Genomic DNA, 15,720 nt, shown 5'->3' on the forward strand with positions numbered 1-15,720 from the left:
TTTGTTGCGTTTCGGCCTCTTGTTTACACGGAAACAGCATTTAAGCTAACAAAACACAAAATTTCAAGAACAGCCTCCAGACTGGATTTTTTTTCTGGGTCTGTTGCTCCACTTTTGCTCTAAAAGTATAAAATGAAAATCAATTTATTTGCAATTTTTAAAGCTAGATTTACTGTTTGTAAGTGTGTTTTAAATTTGTACTTGGAAACATGTCAAAAACAAAGTTCTATCTATCTATCTATCTATCTATCTATCTATCTATCTATCTATCTATCTATCTATCTATCTATCTATCTATCTATCTATCTATCTATCTATGAGCACATGAACGATTGAGAGAAGCACCTTTAGAGAAGAGAAACTGAAACCTAAGTATCAATCTCATCACCTAAGTTATGCTCAGTGCTGTTCCCAACGTTTGCAACATTAAATCAGTTTTATGAATGGATCGAAGAGCCACACACCCAAAGGCAAAGAGCCAAATGCGGCTCACGAGCCACAGGTTGGCCACCCCTGATCTAGAACAATACCCAGAGCATACTATTCTGTAGACCCAGCATTATGAATCTAAGCATCAACTCTGTGAGGTTTTGCTGAAATCTTGTTAAAAATAATCTCTCCAGTGGAGATGTTCTCAGCTCATCGCCTGCTCTCTGTGCCTGTTTCTGCTCCTCTCTGTCTCTGAGCCACAGGCTGTAAAATGTAGAAATCTGTCTGCTCTGAGGTATAAACACATCTCTCTGTGTATTAACCTCTGGCTAAAGGTCGCAGGTCACGACCTGGTCTTCTTCACTTGGATCCAGAGGCTTTCAGAATAAAAGTCTGTGCTCAGAGAATCAGAGAGGAAACCATATTTGTTGTCTGAATCGGGACAGCTGGTCCGCTTCCTGCTGTGAGAACTTCAAACGCTGTTCGGTCTGAATCGTCTCGTGTTGATGTGAGAGCCGTGGGAGGGGTGTGAAAAAATAACAGGCGAGGTGTGAATAATGAAACTTCTACAAATTTTTACTTCCTGCTCTTTTGTTGGAGCTGTCTCCTGTAATAAAAAAGAAGACCAGAGACAAAAAGCTGCAGACCTGAAACCAAACCATCAAATTCACACATGCAGAAGCTTTTGGATGAGGGAGGATGATTGTGAAAGTCAAAGAAACGCGCTGTCTGAAAGTGTCAGCTGATTCTCTGTCACTTTGATGACCTTTATAGAGCTTAAATACTTTTAAAATACCTGTCTCCTGTCATAGAGGAAGAATAAAAGGTGCAAAACATGACAGAAGGTAAAGCCATTCGCTGACGATGTGATGTTTTATTTGAGTGGCTCACAAAAACACATGCAGTGTTTCTAAAAGCCGTCTCATTGTTACGCTGCTTTATGAGACATTTTTTCAGCCTCTTCTTTGGTGTTTTCGTGTGTTTTTGTTATGTCTCGATGTTTTTATCGTTTGCCTTTGGTGTCTTGATTTCTCCCGTAGCTCTCCAGAGAAATAGGACGATAAAAGGAGACAACAAAAGATGTGTTGATCTGATGTTTTTAAGATTATTTTTGTGCCTGTTGTTGGTTTCGTGCAGGAGGAATAGGATGAAAATCCAGGAGTCTGTGTCTGAATGTGTGATTCTGAAAGGTAGAACCTCCTTTGGTGTTTTCATGTTCTGCCTGTCTGCTCTCACACAGACACACACATCCATCCTCACTTTTTCTGTCTTTTTCTGTCTTGCTGTCTTGTTTTTGTGCTCGTTCTGGTTCCCTGCACAGTCCCCCGCCTCCTCTTCTCCCTTTTTCTCTCATTCCCTCTCCATCTCTCCCCCGCCCCGCTCGGTGTCACAGAGGGCTCTGGTAAATTGTGTCTGTGAGATGAAGACAGATGAAATTTCTTTGCAGCGAGTCAGAGGCCGGTGCTGGTGCTACTGCTGTGTGACCATCAGACATGTGGCCTGCAGCTCTCTTTGATTTCATTTGTCTGACCTTTACATGTGTGTGTGTGTGTGTTTGAGTGTGTGTGTAGGGGGAATCCATCCATCAGAGCGCAGACAGAGAGCATGGCCAGCAGCAGCGGTCTGTGTCTGACAGCCGCACAGCTCCACTGTTGTTCCAGGAGACTCGAGGTTTTTCCGGTCTCATCTCTGAAACCTCATCCGTGAAGTGACTGTGGAAACACAAAAATGCCATCACACTCACAGCTCCAACAGGAAACCAGATCTGACATAGAGATGTAGAATGTGAAGGTCAGGGTATACATTTTGTATAAGAAGTGCTTCAAGTTCTGCAGTTTGAAGGGCATCGACCAATCAGGTGTCAGAAAAAAAGAGGGAAAAAAACAGTCTGTATGGAACAGAACAGCAGGAGTTCTAGAATTCTGGGGAAAAAATGGAATTCTATTTTAAAAAACAAAAGCAGACCTAAAAATGTAAGTAATTTTATAAAACCGACAACCTGACTATTTACAGTGAAACTGGGACTTATCAGGTACATATGTCTGTCATGAGTTATATTGAAATATCTCTGAAACCCACTTGTAACAGTGAAACAGGGACTCAATGGGTTCATATCCTATAATTTGTCAAAATAAAGTCTCTGAGCAACAACTATTTACAGTGAAACCAAGACTCTCCAGTTTATAACCCTGAAAACAACTCTTTGTGTATCTTACTGATAACTGGTAAACTGACACTCACCAGGTTCAGATCTCTTGACATAGTAATTGTGAGGTGTTTATGTAACCTCAATTTACTGTCAAACTGAGACTTCACATTTTATGACCCACAAGTAGTCTATGGTAAAGTCTTTGCTTAACTAAGTAAAAAAAAAACAGTACTCAACAGATATATGCCTGAAGTGAAACTGAAACTTGTCAGTTTCAGATCTAAGAGTTAGCTGGGTTGATCTCACTGTGTAGACTGCTGTTTACTGTGAAACTATGACTAACCAGGTTCACAGTCTTGAATTTTTTTCTGATTAAATTCTCAGTTTGACTTATGATTAGCTGTAAAACTGCTTTTTATTACCCCCAAATTACACATTTCAAAGTCTCTTTGAAACTTTCTATTTACAGTAAAACTGAGACTTACCAGGTACACAAGTGTGAAGTGAGTTCAAGTAAATTTTCTGTGTTACTTGATATTAGAAGTGAGGTTAGACTCAGTGGATGTAAAAATCTGATGAAAGACTTAGTGAAATATTGGTTTAAACCACTGTTAACAGCGAAACAGAGACTTAGCAGGCTCACACTCAAAATTTAGTCATAGTACACTCAGTTTTTGGTTTTCTTTTAACAATGAAAGTGAGATATATCAGGTTCACAACCTTGGAATTGGTCTCATTAAAGTCTAAGTATATTTTAAAATTTACAGTGAAACTGAGACTCTCTTGTTGAATGAGCCTGCAAGCTTCAAATTAACTCTGAAACTGGGACTCAATTGGTGCACACTTCCAAGTAAGACATGATGAAGTCCCTTTTAACTTACTTTTTACTTTGAAACTGAGAAAACTGAAGTTAGACATATTAAAGTCCCTATGAAGTTGTTTGTTTACAATGAAACTGAGACTTCCCAGGTACAAAATCTTAGAGTAGAGCCTCCGTCTAACTTGATAAGTGAAACTCAGACCCACCAGATTTCAAATTGTGAGTGAAATATCTGTGTAACTTACTTTTACTAGTGAAGCAAGGACTTGCCAGGTTCACACCCCAAAGTTAGTCGGAGTTAACTCATTGTTAGTTGCTTTCTACAGCAAAACTGAGACTTTTTTCATCTGCCCGGCCCTGAAATTGGTCTAAATACAGTCTCTGCGTAACTTTCTAAGTTAGTTACACTGAATCAAGTTTCAGACTGTTGAACTAACTGTTAACAGTGAAACTGTTGCTCACTGGGTTCAGAGCCCTCCAGTTGGTCATAGTGAGGTCTCTGTGCAATTTACAGCTAAACTGAGACTCTCCACGTTGGATCAGATCGGGTTCAGTGAGGAGTCAGCGGTTCACTTCAGAAGCAGGATGCGTTTAGTATTCGTCGTGTCGTTTCTTCTCTGTTTGCTCGGTGTGTTTGGCTTCGTCAGCAGCTTCTGTTTCCTGCTGATCAGAGACGTCTGCAGGCGGCCACGCTAATGAACTGTATCACCACCTTCTTCAGACACCTTCACCTGCTCACAGGTGTCCAGACGCTGATAAGACGGGTGTGTTTTTTTTTTCTCAGCAGTGTTATGTTCAGGAATGTAAAGCGCTCATCGTTGTTCTGTTTTCTGTCAGCGAGCTACGAACCTCCTGAGTTTGTTTCAACTCGTTCTGCTGGCTCCACGCTCGGTGTCAGGAATGCATAAAAACCATCAATCTGACCTGCATGTGTGTGTGTGTGTGTGTGTGTGTGTGTGTGTGTGTGTGTATTGGCTGACCTCCAAGCTACCAGGATCACCTCTCTGCCAAACATGTGCAGAGCGGCTGCAGAGCATTTCTCACTCCAGCTGTGTGTGTGTGTATGTGTGTGCGTGTGTGTGTTTATAACCTCTCTGCTCTTGTCATTCCTCTACTCGTCCTCTGGCTTGTGTCGTTTACTTTCATGACCTTTCATCCAGTCATTCAGACACACACACACACACACGAACACATAAACACACACACACAGAACAATGTGTGGATTAGCCCGTTTAGCCCTAATCTGCTGTGTTAATGAGCCGCAGATTAACCTGTTTATACTGCAGCAAACACAGCGCTACTTGTTGTTGTTAATGGTCGTATTCATACTAATCGCAGCTCATTAATAACACCGTTCAGGTATTTAGAGGCTGAGAAAAGAGCTTTATCCCTTCTTTTGAATTTCATATTTCAGCATCAGCTGGTTCAATAATTAAACAGGATGAAAGGAGCATAAAGAAACCTCATTCTGTGTTGGAGGTCGTTTACCTGAATGAAAAATTTCTATAGGAGGAATCTGTCTGACCTCTGAAACATCAGTGAGTGTGAAATCACCTCAAAGTCTCTGCAGACTCATTGATCAGAGGAGGAAGAGAGGAAGAATGCACAGGAGGAAACATCAGCAGTGATATTATATCTTCATAAACAGATTGTGCTTACAGACGGTTTTTCATTAAAAACATCAAATAAAGAGCTTTGAAAGTGACATCTTTCACTTCATAACCGTCCGTGACAAGAATTCTGAATGAAAACATTGTGAGAAATTGAGCTTCTGTCAACAAAGTGAACAGATGAGGCTTTTAGATTGAAATTCACACTCGGCGCCTTCTCGATAACTGAACTCCTATTACCGAACTCCTCAACCATTTGGGCTAGTGATAAAATTCTAATGGTGACAAGCTTTAAGGCAATATCTGGAGTAATAGGGTACTGCATAAAGGGTTAGAATTGAAAAATTGAATGTAAAACAGCTCTAAATGCCAACAAAAACTTAAGTTATGTACCTCTATATCTAAAAGGATGGTTAAAGATGTGCGTCAGATTTTTAAACTAGATTCTGCAGCTCAACAGGAATATTCCTGGTAAAATAAAGGTTATACACAAGTAAAACAATTAAGAAATAAAGAATTAAATGTATTCACTGTATACACAGCCTCAAAAAATGCACTGTTAAGAGGAAGAAGAGGTTTGTGTGTAGTAGTACAGAAGGGTAGGAGTCGAAAATAAAGATAAAAGGGCCAAGCAGTGAACCCTGTGAGACACCTTGTGATAGGAGCAGTGAAAGAGGAGCAATTCTTAAAATTGATGTTGTTCAGGATCATACTAATCAAACTTCACTGGGGCTTCTTGTCCTCGAAGAAAGCCGACACTTAGCCAACAAAAAGTGGGAGCAAGGAAGAGCTTTGGTCTAGAACAGGAGTCCGCAGCATTTCATAGGAGCCATTTTGCCTCAGATTAAAGGCATCCTGAAGCCACAAAATCTACTTTACCTTCACAAAAAAAACTAGGTGTATAAAATTTTATACATAGTTAAATCTGGAAAAAAAATCTAAATGATAACTTTTAAACACATGTGACAACATAGTTTTTATTAATTTGCAAACTTTTCAAAAAGTTTTGAAATTAAAAAAAAAAATTGCAACCAATTTCTAAAAATTTGCACAAATTTTTTATGTTTGCAAAATTTTGCATAAATTTGCAAATACAAAAAAAGCAAAAATTGTAATAAATTTGCAAAAATTTCAAAAGGTTTTGAAATGTAAAAAAATGGAAAATTTCAAACAATATTGAAAATTAGAAAAATTCAAAACAATTCTACACATTAACTTTAATTTGAACAAATTTAAGAAAACATTGCAACCAATTTTTCAAAATCTGCAAAAATTTTTTTAAAAGTTTGCCAAAATGTTGCATAGATAAGCAAATAAAAAAATGCAAAAATTTTAATAAATTTGCAAATTTCGAAAGGTTTTGAAATGTAGAAAAATTCAAAATTTCAAACAATATTGAAAGCTGGAAAAAATCAAAATAATTCTGAACATTTTCTTAAAATTTTTTCAAAATTTGCCAATATAAACAAAAAATGCAAAAATTTTTATAAATTTGGAATGATTTCAAAGGGGTTTCAAATGTAGAAAAAAATGGAAAAATTGTCATGAATTTTGAACATTTGAACAAAATTAAAATAATTCTGCACATTTTGAAAACTAAAAAAACTGAAAAAAAATGTTATCGAAAAATTTTAGTCAATTTTGAAATTTGTATTATTTGCAAAAAGAATTTCAGAAGGTTTTGAAATGTAGAAAAAATGCAAAATTTCAAACAATGTTGAAGTTTGAAAAGAATTGAAATAAATCTGCACATTTAAAAATGTCAAAAATAAAAAAAAATTAAAACTTAAAAAACTGTAATGCACAATTTTTTTTTTTAATTTTGACATTTCAATTTTTTCCAAAAATGTCTTTTTTTTTTTACAGTTTCAATTGGACAGTTGAGGTACTGCATTCTTTTTCTTTTTTACTTTTACATTTGTGTCATTGTCATCACAGGAGGATACAAACTGGTTGTTTCTGACAATTTTTTTTGCAAGGCTCTGTGAAATCTTAGCGAGCATTTATCGCTAAATCTGTGGACAAAATCTGTTTATTTATTAGCAGATGAATGAATTCCATTAAATATCACCAGTGTTAACTTCAGCTAGCATGCTGGTATGCTATCAGCGTGAAAAGTGTGTCACAAAGACCACCAGGTACCGTTTGAGACCACCACTCTCATGTTTCATCCTCCCTGCAGCTCTGCTCTCATCCAGCTGTATCAAACAGTCATTAACAGTGTGTGTGTGTGTGTGTGTGTGATATATGATGAAGGTCAGCTCTGGGGTTTGAAGCCACAGCCTGTAGAGTGCGTTGCACGTGCAGAACCCGCTGGGTTTAATGCAGCTGTGGTTAATCTGCATGAGGTGACACGTCTGACAGCTTCCTGCAGCAGATTTACACTTTTTAACCGCGGATGCTGCGGGGTGTGTGAGCGTGAAGCGGGACCAGTGTAACTCTGCAGATCCTCTCGCCTGACTAGCTCCAGATTAGATCTGGGCCGCTGATCCTGATTCTGATCCTGATGCTGCAGCAGGACGCGGGTGAAGAAATGTCACAACAGACTTTTATTTCTCCTGTTTGACCTCCTGGTTGCTGGACTCCTGAATCCTGATGACTCAGTTTGAGGAGGATCTGATTCCCTCGTCTGCACGCCAGCAAACAAATCTCACCCAAATCTGATCTGACTGACATTTGCATGGAGCAGGACAGTGACACACACATTTTCACACACTCTGCAGTTCCTCTGCCGCTCACCCGTTTCTCCGTTCTTTAATTTTCTCCCTGGCTGCTCAGACTCTCGCCTCTCCTCGGCTCATTTGTTGGAACCTGCCGGCCTTCGTCTCCCCCTCGCCTCATCCTGGCCACCCAGCGGCGGCAGACTCTCCTGTCTTTTTTATTTAAATGACAGCTGCAGCAGACGGCCTCCTCCCTGCAGCTCTGAGCCATGATCCGTCTGAGAAGAGGCAGAAAGAGGGAGGGAGCTGCTCTCTCCTGGTGTTGGATAACAGCTTCATATGCACACGTAATGACAGCAGCTCTTCATTCTCTTCTCTGCTCCGATGATGAGGCTCTTGAACGCCTCATCGAGCTGAACGCTGCCGGCGTTCTGCTGATGGAGAGAGTGTGTGTGCCTCCTCCTCTCCGCTCTCCATCCAGCTGTGAGGAGTTTTATCATGTTCACGCTGATTTACTGTTTCTTCTTCAGCGTGAAGAGTTTTGTTAAGTCCCTGTCATGAAAGCTCGGATTTATAGACGGTAAACATTTCATCAGACGGACGCCCCACACCTCCGCCAGCCTCGCCACAGAGCAGGTTTCACACACGTTGACCCTCTGAGGAGTGTGGTCTCTCATCTTCCTCATGAATTCTCTCCAGGGTTCAGGTCCAAACCTCTTAGCATCATGGTCATTTAACCAGCGACTCCCAAACGTAAAGAAGAATGACTTTTATTTAAAAGAAAGTTCACCCAGACAGGTGACTTCAGGACACACTCGTTCAGGCGGTGTGTGTCAGCTTGTGTGTGTGAGTGTCTGTGTGAGTGTAGATAAGGCCTAAAGAAACAAATATGATCAGGCATCAGAGGCTCAGTGTGAAGTTTCTCCTCACTGTGTGTGAAAGCTCAGCGAGCTCCAGCCAATCAGAAAGTCAACAGGACACTGAGTGTGTGTGAGTGTGAGTGTGTGTGTGTGTGTGTGTGTGTGTGTGTGTGTGTGAGAGCCTTTTGTTAATGGAGACAAACACATCACTCTGCTCTCCTCTGAGGTGCGTTTCATTTAGAAACATGAAGTGTTGTTCAGTTTGTTAACGAGTCAACCTGCTCACTGCAGGGGCTGCTGGGTAACGGGGTGTGGAGACTCTGTGTGTGTGTGTGTGTGTGTGTTTCAGCTGTGATTTGAATAAGAGGTCTAAACAGTCTCGGAGTATCAGCGTGCAGCAGAGGAGTGAGCGCTCCGTTGTTTTATTTACGCCGGCTGAAGTTTTGTCTCCGAGCTGCAGACCGTGAAAATCCTCCTTAAGGATGAAGAGAACAAAATGGATCAGAGATCAGACTCTGGGTCCAGTTTGGAGAAAGAACAGGGTCAGAGGAGAACCAGAACAGTAACAGTCTGGATCACCCCTGAAATTCACAGAAAAATGATCACATATTTCAGAATGTTTGAATTTTCTGGAGTAATATAAAACATAAGGTGACAAATTCCCCTCTAGAAATGTTAGGAACCCTGTGAACTACAAAAATTCCTAATTTACAGAAAGCTTGATGAAAATTGGGAAAAGGGTTAGGGAAGGTCTTGACGCTCAACAAGCTGGTGTCACTAAATTTTTATTATGTTAACAAGTCACTACTGTGAATCTTATTGTTACACCACTGACTTTTTGTTGATCTGTTCTTGAAAATTTGAATGCTCTACTTTGGTTCTCTGTGTCTGTAACTTTGTGTTCTTCTGCTGCAGACTGTCTCGGCCTCGTCTCCCCAAAAAGAGATGTTCATTCTTAATGGACCCAACTTGGTTAAATGAATAATGAATGTGAATATTCTAAAACATCAACGAACACAATAACAGTATGAAATATTTATAAACTTTCAGGAAAATTCTGAAACACTTTGTAACACAGATTGTCACATAGTGGAACTTTCTTGAGCACTCTGAAACATGATGTCACACTTTGGCCTAAGTAAACACGATAACTATTAGAAACAGTCTGAAAAATACAGACTATTCATGAATACTTTGAAACATTCTCTGATCCTAAAGGGGATTGTGAGTTATCTGAGAACATTCTAGAACATTTTGAAATGTTTAGAAACATTTGGTAACGCTTCAGAATCTTCTGAATAGTAAACAACAGACAGAATGGATCAACCCTTCCATACATTCTTGAACATTTAGAGATACTCTGGAACACTGACATGTTCCGGAATGTAAAAAAAACCCCACCACAATAACATTCAGAGACATTTCAAAACACAGCTGAACATCATGCCATGATTTTGAATAATGCAAGCCTCATAGTGTTATAGCTTACTCATATTACAAAGTTTTCAAAATTGAAGAATGACGCCTCAACACACAATTTTAATGTAAGTTTGTTATTTTAATTACTATTTATGATATTATGTTCATATTATGGTTAATTCAATTTTCTTTGACTAAGGGAATTATACTGTGAAGCTAATAATGTTCTAAAACAACATTTGGAAACATTCTGGAACAAAATGAACCATTCAAAGAACATTCTGGAATGTTTCCAACATTTTGAAACATTCTAGAACATTTAGGAATCTCCAGTTTAAGTATAGAGGGATTATCCGTCTGCGTCGTCATTAAGATGCGCACGCATCTTGACCGCAGAAGCAGCGTTTAGCTCCATTCATTCAGACAAGTTAGCATTTTTTAAACACTTAATTCAACCTGTTATCAGTATCAAAATGTACGGTTGTTCTGTGGGCAGTTTTTAGAAGCAATATTTTACAACAGAGACAACGTCTGTCAAGTTTTGACTGTCATAGAGCAACCAGTGTTTTGGAGTTAATAGCGACCATGCTAACTGGTGGCTCTCAGCCAACAGTATGAGTAAATAATGGCCAAGAGTCACAAATTAACAGGGTCACACTTTACACTGAAACACCAGCAACGTCTGCGGGTGAATAATTTACTCTGGACGTCGTTTTTTTCTTCTATTATGAACCGGGTCTCAGACTCAGCAGACTGTGTGCTTTCTTTTCTTTTTGGTCAGGGGGGGTTTCTGATTTATTGACACATGTTTATGTCCTGGTCTGTCACAGTCTGGTAAGGGTCCACTGATAATGCAATCATGAGCATCGAGTGACAGTTGTGTGTTTACATCCCTCTCTGGGTACACGCCGGATTTCTCCGCTAAAAACGTCTGTCCACCTAATATCTGTCCACTTGCTGATCACCTCTATCCACTCACTGCTATTTCACAAACCTGGGAGCCATTTGTGGTTTACTCCTCCACGTCAGTTGACAAACCATTATACTCCGCAGTGCTTCTGCACCCAAGTTGCGCGTGCATCCGGCTTTGTTGATAAACAAATAATCCCTCTGTGTTTTACATAGAAACATTTTAGGGAGCTCAACACTCCCAAACTTTCTTAAACACTTGGTCGCATTTAGAAACTTTCCGGAATCTTTTCAACATTCTGGAACATTTCACGGAACCCTGGAACACTCACACACGCAGTGGAACATTTTGTAACATTCCAGAACACACAGGAACCTGATTCCACGCTTCTTTATATTCTGAAACAAAACACTCCGGAACTTTTTGGATCCTTAGGAAGTATATTAAATCACTATTGGAAAATTCTGGGGTAAAAAAATAATAAAGAAACATTAAAAATATATGTTTCTAGCACTTTTAAAAACACAGTTTTGTTTCCTCAAAGACCTTCAGCTTCAGATACAGGGACTGAACTTGAAGTGAAGCTTGTTTTGAAGCTTTAGTTCCAGTTCACCCGTCCAAATAAAGCCATTGTCATGTTTTAAAATCTGCAATTTTTTTTTTTGTTGACTGAAATATTTGATGATTAGTCGTTAACTTGTTCAGAGATGAGATTATGATGATTAGAAGGAAATCTTCACTGTCTCCACTAATCTGAGGCTAACTCTGAGGCTAGCTCTCTTCATCCACTGTTCCAAGCTGCCAAACTCACTCCTTCATGTGTGTGTGCTGAGATGGTGTGTGTTGTGAAGGCTGGCTGTAAGAAGAGTTAAATAATAATGAATTTCAGTCGACTTGACGCCTCGGCTCTGTGTGAGCCATCATCGCTCAGAGCTGTGCAGAGGAACAAACAGAGCGCTCTCATTTCCTCATTAAGCAGCCAATTAGAGCTCTGAGAGAAACCCAACGCCTGCTTTGTGGCGAGAAACGGCAGCCGAAACATCACGCAAGCTTTATGAAATAAACGTGCAATAAGAGGAAACGGGGGCAGCGACAGAGGTTTGATTCCTGAGGTAATAACCTTCGCGCAGACCCAGTCTGAGCTGAATAAACTCAGGATCCGTTTGAGTCCTGGGTCACAGCCCCAGGCCTCGGCCCTCGTTTAATTCTGCTCCTGACTTTGTGGATTTTCTTCTCTCTTCATGTTTGGGACTTCAAAGCTCTTCACTGAGGCTCACGGATCGAGCGGCAGGAATACTTAAAACTCATCAAGTCGGCCTCCTCACAGCCGACCGTCCATTTCACAGCCAATCTTCTGAGCCAGAGTGATTCATGACTGACAGACAGAGCCGACTCACAAGAGCTGTCAGAGATGTTCAGGCTGCAGACGCCTGAAGAAATCAGACTCTCACTTTATCCCCAGCAACAAAGGATTCTCTCATTCATGCAAAGGGAGCTTGTTTATTTCTTAAATGCTTAATTTGTGCACATCGTCGGCCTCAATGTGCATAAAAATGAGACGAAAACCCCGGAAATGTTTTTAAAAATGACTCCACCAACCTAAAATACCAATATGTGAGCGTGTTCGTCAAGATTTGTGTGTGTGTGTGTGTTCAGACTCTTATATCAACCCGATCTTCCAGTCTGCTGTAGTCTGATCTCTGCATGTCCCAGTTCTCAGGGAAACCTGCACCTATCCCACAATGCACCTGGATAAAGATCAAAGTAGAGCCTCTCCACCTCGACTCACTTTCTCCATCTCTTCTGTTTTTTTTTCCTGCAGGGTAAAAAAAAAAAACTCAACGGAGGAAATAATCAGGACTGGAACTTTGGGAGTTTGGATTTCTAGCTCTCTGATTGGCTCTCTTGTGAAGCTGCTTTGTGATTGGACAGCATTGGATTCAAGGTAAGGAGTTATTTCTAGCTTTATTTGCCCAAATTTAGAGGTAGGTGTGATTTTTTCTGTCTCTATTTGCCTGATTTTTATCTAGATGTTTTATTTGATGGATCGAACTCCTGCCCCTGGTTTCACACTTTAAGAAACACAGAGTCAGAGTGCGATAGAGGAGTTCACCCTGCTGTAATATATTTACTGTGACAGTCTGACTAACGGCCCTGCTGGCCTGCTTCCTCTGCACGCGCTCCGACTAATCACAGAGATCCAACCAGCGAGGCTCGAAGCCGGCGCACAGGAAGTGATTATTTATAACAGTCCGATAAAAGTTTTGTCAGAACAAAACTCAGAGTGAACTTCACAATAAAAGCTGATAACACAGATTCAGCACAGACAGAGAAAAACAGAGTCTAGGGAGCTCCTGGTGTGTGTGTGTCTGTGTGTGTGTGTGTTTGTGTGTGTGTGTGTGTGTGTGTTTGGTTTTCTGACATCAAAAATGCAGTGATGAATTAATGCTCGAGGATGCATGCTGCGTGTGCGCTCCATGGAATTTGTGCATTAGTGCAAATGTGTATGTGTGTGTGTGTCTGTTGGAGGTTTCCCAGGATGCCTCAGGGCGATGCTGGGATCTCACGGGAAGAGTTAAGGTTAAAGATGTGCTTGAACTTTTAAATGCAAGCCCACATACACACACACCCACACACATCATATCAGCATTTCCTGATGTCCTTGAACGCATCAAAGATGATGAAAGTGTTCCAGCTTCTGTTTGAGGTCTGAGTGGTATCGACCAATCAGGTGTCAGCAGAAATCAACAGTCTGTGTGAAGAGCAACAGGAGTTCTAGAATTCTGAGATCAAGGACAGAATTCTAGAACTCCTCAGTCCAACAAACATCTTTGAAGTAGTTTCCTTCTCTTCTCAAGTACAGACAAAACATGTCTTCTTTAACAGTGAAACTAAGACTTACACGTTCCAAAGCCATAGGTCACTGTATGTTTTATGTGTCTTGGAAGGGATGAAACTGAAATGTAATTCCCCTCGGGGATAAATCAAGTATTTCTGATTCTGAAATATCTGTGTAACCTCTTATCAACAGTGAAACTGGGACTTATTTGTTTCCCGCCTTAAAGTCAGTCAGAATGAACACTGTGTCGGTTGCTTTTCACAATGAAGTTGGGATGTATAAGGATGATTGTTCTGAAATTTGCCTGATAAAAGTGTCTGTAACTTACTATTACAGTGAAACTGAGACTTACAGGGTCCAAATCCTGAAGTGAGTCATAGTAAAGATTGTGTGACTTAGTTTTAAAAGTAAAAATCACACTAAAAGCCTCAAAAGCCTTGAGTAGTAGAATTATTTGTGTAACTTACCTTTTACAGTGAAACTAGGACTCTCCAGGTTTACAACCTTGAAGTTAATAAGAGTATTATCATTGTGTGAGTGGTACTTTTTACATTGAAACTGCGACTTACCAGGGTCAAGTTCCTGAAATTAATCTTATTCAAGTTTCTATGAAACTTACGATTTACAGTGAAACTCAGACTCACCAGGTACACATCCTCTGGAGGAGTATTCTCTATCTTTGAGCTGCTTTTTGCAATAGAACTCAGACTGAACATGTCGAGGATCAAGATCCTCACAGCAGGTCTGATGACGTCTCTTTACCTCCTAATGTTTACAGTGAAACTGAGACTCCCTAAGTTCACGTCCTTGAAGTCTAGAGGTGCTGCTTTTTATGATGAAACTAAGACCAAACATGTTCATGACTCTGAACTTTGTCTGATTACACTCTCCGTACCTCTTGCCCTAACCCTCTCTTGTGCCCGCTGCTAGCTTCACTGTAAGCTTCAGTTTTAGCTTCACTGTCAGGGGAAAAAAAAAGTTTTCTGTCACATTTAAAGCAGAGGACAGTTGATGATATCTGAGGTTCAGGTAAAGGTAACAATCAGATCCATTTATATTTAGAAACAACTCGTTGAATATCAACTCAGACTGTTTTTTTTCCGCTGAATAGTTTCAAAGTGCTGCTTAAAAGAATCAGAGCAGTGAAAATATGATGCTTCCTCGGTACCCTGAGCTGAATCAGACCTTGTGACTCGTCTGTAGTGGCAGATAAAAGATGAGAGGAACTTTATTCTGCTTTTTTCCTCAGATATTGACAAACCTCTTAAAACACTCAAAGGACACAGCAGCCGATCCTCTCTGTTGTAGTTTCCTCTTCCAGTCTCAATGCGAGGACTTTGATCCCTATCAGCAGACCTCACAAAAGACCCTCTCAGTCCGAGCAACAATAACTAACAAACAGATCTCTCCCAGGCTCCCGCAGACAACATGTTATTATGTTCTTCAATACTGCTCTCAATGTTCAGTAACAAACCCACAGTGTGTGTCCGATGAAGGGGTCTTTATATCAGTTAAAGTTTCCAGCAGGAAACTCCTCTTCAGATGCCACAGCTCCAACAAAAACATCCTCAGTTTGAAGCTCTGTGGGAAAAAGTGGCCAAAGAAAACAAATCAGAGAAAAATGATTCGATCCAGCAGTTTGTTATTTCAAATCTGAGTCTTTCTTTTAAAATTTATGAGTGGGTTTTATTGTGTTATTCGATCAGACGTGTTAACCCGCTTCCTCTCTGTTGTCTCTGAAGTTTGGCTGATGGAGTCTGCCGCTGCATCGTTTCACATGTAAAGTGAATCAGCGGCAGAGCTCCCATGATGCTTGGCGGTGGGCAGGCTGACACTCTGGCGCTAACGCAGGAACATTCTTTAATCAGCTCATTAATTAACGGCCCTAACGAGCTTGTTAGCAGAGCAGGTTGAGTGTGATACACGATCAGATGCTGCTGCCTCCTGCTGCTAATAATGGGACACTTCACATCATAACATACATGTTAGAAACAGCATACATCACCTGTGAGAGGGGGAGGGAG

At 40.4% G+C, this 15,720-nt stretch overlaps 1 protein-coding gene across 2 annotated transcripts in view; it reads left to right on the forward strand.

Annotated features, from left to right (window-relative positions):
• The window catches only part of LOC141802991 (semaphorin-6D-like), a 207,582-nt gene that overhangs the window by 24,309 nt on the left and 167,553 nt on the right, over window positions 1-15,720 (forward strand). For both annotated transcript variants that reach the window (XM_074686839.1, XM_074686840.1), the window contains exon 2: window positions 12,680-12,802. The gene's annotated coding sequence lies outside the window, so the exon portion shown is untranslated. The remainder of the gene's footprint in view (window positions 1-12,679; window positions 12,803-15,720) is intronic.

Source organism: Halichoeres trimaculatus, unplaced genomic scaffold (assembly GCF_033239565.1).
Source record: "Halichoeres trimaculatus isolate MK-OKI-2021-1 unplaced genomic scaffold, fHalTri1.1 fHalTri1_scaffold_14, whole genome shotgun sequence".
Taxonomy (NCBI): domain Eukaryota; kingdom Metazoa; phylum Chordata; class Actinopteri; order Labriformes; family Labridae; genus Halichoeres; species Halichoeres trimaculatus.